The sequence below is a fragment of the Chenopodium album genome, chromosome 7 (assembly GCF_948465745.1).
Source record: "Chenopodium album chromosome 7, dcCheAlbu1.1, whole genome shotgun sequence".
Taxonomy (NCBI): domain Eukaryota; kingdom Viridiplantae; phylum Streptophyta; class Magnoliopsida; order Caryophyllales; family Amaranthaceae; genus Chenopodium; species Chenopodium album.
In genome coordinates, this window is record NC_137840.1 from 26,176,180 (window position 1) to 26,184,897 (window position 8,718).

General features: G+C 35.3%; 1 non-coding gene across 1 annotated transcript; it reads right to left on the reverse strand.

Annotated features, from left to right (window-relative positions):
- Positions 1–2,023: 2,023 nt before the first annotated feature.
- LOC145641120 (small nucleolar RNA R71) lies at positions 2,024–2,130 on the reverse strand. Its single transcript, XR_014115186.1, has one exon. It is a non-coding gene; the product is annotated as a small nucleolar RNA R71 (small nucleolar RNA).
- Positions 2,131–8,718: the final 6,588 nt, after the last annotated feature.

Sequence of the window (8,718 nt, forward strand, 5' to 3'; positions counted from 1 at the left end):
AAATGTGCGTCAATTTGGGAACCTCACAGAAGAATAAACAGGGCAGAGAGTGAGAAGGAAGAAGAAGATGAATGATCTTCTAAATTAGGGTATTTTTAAATTAGGTAGTTAGAGTTTGGAGGGAGATATTTAATGTGTGTGGGGTAGGGGAAAATTTAGTCATTCCATTTTAATTAAACTACACTAAAATTAACCTAGGATTAACGTTGGTTTAACGTTAGGGTTACTGCAAATGAGTGTGTGAAACCATGGGTGTACCGCTAATAAACAAAAGTTAAGTAGGTGTACCCCTTGATAAATGCCCGAACCTTGGGTGTAACATTGATAATTTCCCGAAAACAAAATATACCTATGATTTTAAAGGAAACAATATAGCTCATGTAAAAAATATATATATAGCCCGGATTTTAATTTAGACGTCAAGATTATTAATGCAAAAGTCTTAACAAATAAAATGAAATGAAATACATTTATGGACTATGTGCTTTTCTTCTGCCCTTATAAAAAAGGAAAATTTGGTTTAAATAATCCAACCTTTAACATATCTACTTTTTAATTTCTTTTTCAGTAGTTGTGTAATTTAATTGAGCATCACTAAGCATTTTACTAGCATAATTAATTACATGCAGCTTTTTATCTTTTCTCTGCCCTAAAACAGCACTAAGAGCATGATCACTTGCATCACACATTAATTCAAAAGGAAAATTCCAATATGGAGCTATCACAATAGGTGCTGAAATTAACTCTTGCTTTAATTTGTTAAATGCATGCAAACATTCAGAATTAAAATCAAAGGGAGCATCTTTATTTAACAAATCACATAAGGGTTTATAAATCTTAGAAAAATCCTTAATGAAACGTCTATAAAAACCCGCATGGCCTAAGAAACTTCTAATTCCCTTAACATTAATTGGAGGTGGGAGTTTTTCAATTACTTCTATTTTCGCACAATCTACCTCAATTCCTTTTGCAAAAATTTTATGCCCAAACACTATACCTTCTTGTACCATGAAATGGTACTTTTCCCAATTTAAAACTAAATTAGTCTCTTCACAACGTTGCAAAATCAGAGAAAGGTTAGCTAGACAATTATCAAAAGATGAAAACACGTCGTCAATTGTCTATCCCTAGATCAAATAAAATTTATACAACCTAAACATACCTAATTCGAGTATAAGGCAAGCATAGGGGTTGAACCACAGGGAACGAATAAACACCACCAAATGTTATCGACAATTAAGCTAGTCTGGAATAGGAGATAACTAAAATAAAGTCTAAATAAAACACTAAGAGAAATGGTTTAGGTATAGTATTCACTTGAACATAAACAAAGGCATATAAATTGAATTAATTATGAACTAAACATGCTCGAATATCGAAGTAAAGGATCCAATCTAGCCGCCTTCCGGGGTCAATTGGCTTCTCCTAACATAGCCTCTATGCTTCCACATTATAACCATATACTAGGAGGTAGTATTAAATAAAAATCGATAATAATGAACCCTAGATAAGTCAACTTCTGTTCCTTGTTGAGTCTATTTCATTTTAATTCAAAAACACAAAAAGATTTTTATCTTTTAGGATACATTTGTAGCCGTGCTACTAAAAATTTCATTTGAGATTGTGTGTGCAAGTGAACATGGGAGAAGTCCCAAGAATTACATTAAAGGAGTTGGGCACTCCGAGTGCATACAAGTATGAGAGCGGAATTGCTCCATTAATAATCCCGGAAAGTGACTTTGAAATCAAGTCGGTAATGATAACTTTGATTGAAAGGCGACAATATAGTGGAGGCACAAATGAAAGTCTCCTCAATCATCTTATGGAGTTCGAGAAATGTTACAACTCAATTAAGGTGAACGAGGTTGCTCAAGAATTCATAAAGCTTAAACTATTTCCCTTTTCTCTAATTGGAAGAGCTCAAGAGTGGCTAGAAAAGGAAGTGAAGCCTAGTTCCTTAAGAACCTGGGACGAAGTTACAAAAGAATTTCTTTCGCATTTCTTCCCTCAAAAGAAAACGGCGGAGATGAGAGCTTTGATTCAAGGTTTAAATCAAAGGTCTAGTGAAAGCCTCTATGAAGAATGGGAGAGATACAAAGAATATCAAAGAGAATGTCCTCACCATGGAATCCCGACTTACCAAATCATTCAAAATTTTTATGGTGGTTTGAGTCCTCAAGGGAGGTCAAGTCTTGATGCCGGGGCCAGAGGCCGAATCATGAACAAGACGGTAGAAGAAGTTGTGAATGTGATAGATGATGTAGTGAGACACTACATGAATTGGCAAGAGGGTGAGAAAGAGTCAACAAGAAAAAGTGGCTCGATCGATCAAATCAATACCATTAACAATTTGTCCACACTACTTTCGAACTTAGGGAAGGAGGTGGTTTCTATCAAGGCTAAGCTTGAGAATGCTTCTTCACAAGCACAAAATCTTCCATCCTAGTTTAAAGGGAGAGTTACATATTCTTACTCTAACCCTCTTTTTGCTTCTTGTTACATGATTAGAGAATGTTTGGTTTGTGATTATGTGGAAAGAATGATCATGATGCTTCTAATTGCCCCAATGTTCCTTTTTATGGATGTGATGAATATGATGGAAATGAGAATGAGCATGTGAATTATGTTGATAATAATGATTTTTGACCTAGATTTAATGTTCAAAAGGATGTTGGGAATAGGAATTATCACAACCATGGGAGCTATGATAGTTATAACCAAAATAGTAGTTATAGGAACCAAGTAACCCAAGAATTTCATGGTAACCATAACAACTATGGTTATAATGATCAAATTCGCGGCCAAGGATATAGGGATCATAACCAAGGTTATGTAACCATAATCGAAATTTCGGCCAAAATCATGGTAAGGGCAATTGGAGTAATCAAATTAGGGGAAATTTTCAAAACAATAATGCTTCCTTTAAGCTTGGAGGAGAAAACATTTACGCTTTTTGTTTATATGATTGTGATTATAACTTTGAATAAGCTTTGGGGTGTTAGTTTGTTTTTGTTTGGTGATTACTTGATTGTGATTCTAAGAAAGGCGCCTTCTTTGCTTCACTATTAGGGATACCACCAAATTTTTAAATTTTAGCCTACCCTCACCCTTTTTCCCATCCATTACAACCATTGGGAAAGACCTTTCAACCTAGAGGCTGAGTCACATATCGAGGGAGGGCATTATGAGTTAAAGCCTAAAGAGAGGGGATGCAAAGTCAAGACTTCGAGTAGCCTAAAATTGTATGAATCATATTCATACAGTACCTAATCCCAAGATCTAATGCATAACACATAAAGAACATATAATCTTACCTTTGAAGCGTGACTCCACGTGCGATCGAGCAAAAACAATGGGAGATAAAGAACCCCACGTGTGATTCCTCTACTTAGTCCACGAGCACGGATTAAACCTCCACTAATGCTAGTTAGTTGCAATTGAACCCTTAAATTGACCTTCTACGGAGAAGAATGAGCAACGAACCAACCACGAACCACCACACGAGCCACCAAGGGTGGCAGGCCGTGAGTCCAAAGAGGGAGGAGAGGGAGCCGTGAATTAGAGAGGGAATTAGGGTTTTGGGATTGGTTGCCTTGATGTCAAAATTCACTATGTGTGAATTATGACTACTTGCATGCAACCCTAGGCTTGGATCTTATTTATAGATCTCATCTCTAAATAAGAGCCCATGTCAAAAGCTGAAAACCTAATTCAAATCTAACTATGCTAACCCAATCCATTTCATGATTAGTTAATTGCTCATGAGGCCCATTAATGGGCCTCTAACTTGCTTAACCCAATACCCTTGTGTGTGACCTTATAGGATCAATTCTAGCAGGCTTTGGACTATTTGACTAGTCTAAAGATCATCTCTCATAGTCTAGCAATAGATGATGACGCCCCAAGAGAACGAACTTATTATCTCCATAATAGTGATCCTTAATATATCTAGTAATTGCACTTATCGAAGACAGAACTCCTTCAATCTCCCACTTGTCTGAGACAAGTGCACAATATTCAAATTCCTTAAGTCAATGTGTGTCGATTTGATAATATGATTACATCTCATGTCCTGATCATATTAGTCTACAAATCTTTTCTTGAAAAACTGAGTGAGATTCACAGAACAAATGATTACTATGTAATGCATTTGAGCACGACCATGCATTTTTCTGAATTCTCCCTTTTCAAGGGGCCAAGACACATTCCTATTTAATAGGTATACTCAATTCAATCTTGTGGCAACCAAAGCTCCCACTCAACTTTTGAAGTAACTGGTAAACATCCTTTATAATCTCCAGTTACGGGCAGACGTTTGAATGTACCACAATCAAATAAGCCATTGAATAGAATCAGTGTTCCACTAATGTCAAAGGAATCCACTAATATATCCGGAAGCTCTATACTTGAACTTCAAAGTAGGTCTATAGTTCGATCATGCATCATTCATGCATATCCATGTTATTGACCAAGCATCACTACGCTCCTATAGCCCATGAAACTACGCTATCCAATCAATCTTAACATGCTAGTCCATTAATTGAAATCATTTATGTCCAATTTAATGATTTCGAACTAGGAACTTAATTAATATATGAATTTAGTTCACCTGTGGGGTATCATTCAACAGGTCATCAACCTGATGAGCCCATCAATTCATAATTATTTTGAACATTTTATTTAATCTTGAAACCACGATTAAATAAGATTGAAACTTTGTTCAATTGATAAACATAATTCTGCAAAAAAATGTATTACATATGTAACTTGTTTTTCTCCAAAAACAACTACAACTTCTAATTACATCATTTGCCTAAATAAATTTTCATTAGCATGTTTCTCATTCTTTGAAAATGGAAGGGGTTTACTAAGTAGAGTTCATGAGACATTCTCATAAACATGAATTTTGCAAATTCTAAATCTTATAATCATTTTCATCTCCATACACTAAGAATTTTCCTTCGTCCTTTCACAAGGAACTTAGAAATTTCTAATTTGTATTCCAACGTTACATTGAATTTGACTGAAATCTATCATCACTTGTTCTTAAAACACGTGAATCAAATAGATGAGTATAGTCCATGGAATGCACGATGCATCCTTTGCGAATTGCATAAGGATCAGCACTTAAAACCTTAGTTTCATCAACCTTTCTCAAAGTATTGAATCATTAAGAAATGTGCCATGTTACATGGGATTGAAACTCCTTTCAATATAATGTTGAACCTTATAAGAATCTTATCAATATAAGCTTCTTAACCAAACTCAAACATCCATCAAAAGCTATCTCTATAGATTTTGAATCCCAAATGTACTCATCATTCTCTTCAAGGTTTTTCATACAAAATGCATCAGCCATTACTTGACCCTTCAAGCAATGAATAATTTCTCTTTATACTAGACCAAGAAGACTTCATAGCTCCCACTAAACATCTTGTATACACAAAGACCTTTTCTTAATTTTACAAGAACATCAAACGATTTGATTAACTCACAAAATTAAGAACATCAATCAACTCCATGATGCTATGCATCCCTAGGATTATTGGATCTTCGAACTTTTGATTGTATCATATACAAATCTTCTTTCATAAACAATTTTGACAGGGAAAAGTCGTATCCCCTAATAAAAAATAATTACCTAATTCCTCTAACTAAAGTAGATAGGGAAGTAGGGTTGAACTCCACAGGGAAACAAGTCTTTCTATTCCTAATTAATTATTATAGTCTAAATTATCTAAGTAACCAATATTTTTGTGAATAAAATCTAAACTACGGAGAATAAGGTCGAAAGAAATAAAGTAGGGGGAAAGTAAAATATTAAAAGGCCTAGGGCATAGGTTCACTAATAAACAATATTCCAGGGCAAATCATAATAAGCAATCATCAAGCATTGGTTAATCAGATTATAAAGGACTTTCGCTACGTATTATAATCACAGAGTTAATTTACCGGTATTAAATCTCATCTGTCGAATCTCGACTTAACCATTTATAAATTAATCCGCCTATTGAAACTAAGCCTAAACATCAATTCTCATCTATCGAATCTCGAATTAATATTGCTAAACTCATACAATTAAATCTGGCCAAACCTAATTGCATAGCATTAAATCAATCAATAGGAAATCAACCAAGTATTGATAATTAACAATCACAAAATTACCCCTTCATATCATTTATTAGATCCCCATAAACCCTAGAAATAAAACTACTCACGCATCATCATAACTAAACTAATCAAATAAATAAATAAAAGCATAATCAAAGAAGTAAGTAAAATAGCTGAAATTAAAAGAGAAGAAATTGTTACCAAAAAGAAATCTGGATTAATGAAAATAATTAAGAACAAAAGTTGAAAGAGAATTTAGGAGAAAGAAATATTCTAAATAGAGAGAGAAAGTCTAAGAAAGAAGGTAAACAAAATTACGTACAAATCTCGTACTTAAACATTCCCTACAACAAAAATTAAAACTAAACTAATCAGGTCCCTTAAAACGCGCGCCCGATAGGGCCCGCCTTTTTCTTTGCGCTCCTTCTCAGCAGCATCGCCCGATCGTGCTAGACGCTCGCATGATCGGGCGCGCTATAAGCCACGCACAGCACCAAGCATGCCGCGCCCGATCGTGCTAGACCTTGCCCGATCGGGCCCTTGCTTCACTTTGAGGCTCGGACTTCAATTGGGCTTGATATCTCGGCCCAATCCGGATTTCCTCTTCGGGTCTTGAATACTCGATCCAAATACCTCGGGATCCCAATTACCGAGCCCTTAATCACCGGCTCGATGACTCTAACCGGCCTTGGGCTTCAAAGATGGTCGTGCACTTCTAATTCCCGTAGTCGCTTCATGAAAAACCCGAGAAAATGCTCTAAAGGCGCAATTTCCTACAAAACTCAACAAAGACTACGAAAACACTAGAAAACACAAATTAGTAATAAAAGTGGCTCGAAAGAGCTAAAAACACTACTAATTATGACCAAGGGACGGGGGTAAATTACTATATAAAATGGACATATCAAACTCCCCCAAGCCAAACCTTTGCTTGTCCCTAAGCAAAGAGCTCATCAATGAACATATAAAACATACTTCACCCCAATAATCAACTCAAGCACGAACGATTCAAGGAAAATCTAATGAACATGCTTCAACATCAATCAATCTTATTCATCTAATCACCCTTCCTCCCCAACAATTGTCAAGTAGAGCAAACCACAAGAGCATATAGAATTCAAGACTAGTGCTCACACACTCAACTCTCATTTATGTGGCGAGTAAACGATGTACTGGAACGCTCTCCAACCAACCCCTTTAATGTGAACAATGCCCTCCCAACTTACACTCTCGTGTGTATAAAAACAATGTACGCTCAACCTACTAGTCGACTCGAAATATGCCAAGTCATAACTTGCATTGATAAACAACACTTTCACATTTACATAACTTCTATGCACAAGGTCAGAAGGTCTTTAAAGCTTGTAATATAAGGCTAGGGTAAAGGGTAGGATAAATTTGGGATTATGTGAGATAAAAGCTATGCATTAAGGGAGCCAAATCCTAATAAACCCATGATCAAAATAAATGATGATAATACATCTCCATCAACATAACCAACTCCAACAAAAACCACCAAATACAACTCCAATCATCATAAACAATCCCAACACTTACAATAATCACTCATAAAAATATGATAATGTAGAACTTTGAGTGAAAAACAAACTTTGAACTCATTCTTTTTTTTTCTTTTTCAACTTGAAATTTTTTTCTTTTTTTTTTTCTTGAACAACCTTCAAATAGAACATTTGAGCATTAATTTTTTTTTTTTTTTTTTTGCTCCTTTTTTTCTTTTTAACTCATATTGGAAATTTCAACTTTGAAACACAATATCAATATTTTCCAATCAAAAATCAAAGAACAATAACTCTTCTTTTATTCCCACATTGTGCAAATAATGTGCACACCACAACTCCCTCACCTCACCAACTAATAGCTCCCCCAAGCCAAGTTTGGGACTAGTAACCAATGGGGCTCATATAGGCTTGTAATGTGGCTAAATAAACAATAAAAGGGCACAAGCAACAACATGGGTAACAAGAAGGGAACAAATGTATCTAATACTCTAAAGGCTACCTAAAAGAATGAACACCTTCGTTCTCCTCATGTGCATAATAATAAGTCATGAAACACTACTCGTAGTTGCAAATCAATACTCAAATTCGTTGACATACCAGGAACTATGGAACTATCACACATTTCCTAACCAAATCAACTAGTCAAGCACTATATTCACAAGTAGTTGAGCAAAATTGACTCATGTTTAGGAATCCAAGCAATTAAACTTCAAATCATGACCAATAAATCCACAATGCTCATTATCAATAACCAAGAATCAAAATAAATTTTCTCAAGTAAGGGGCACAGAGAAGCATGATTTACAATTCATTGGAACGTATTTTTGAAACTTTTCATTTTTAATTAATTTTTTGTATTTTTTTCATATATAAGAAAGCAATAAAAACTACACTAGGAAAGAAATAAAACTATACTAGAAAGCAAATAAAAAGAGAAAAGGAAGAGAATTACCAAGCGAAAGATCACCCCCCAAGCCAAATCAAGCAATGCCCTCATTGCCTTGGGAGTGTAGCCTACTCCTTATCCTCTTCCATCCTTGAATAGCCCCTTCCGTGGCTAGAACCGGCTCCTCCATGGCCAGAGCCA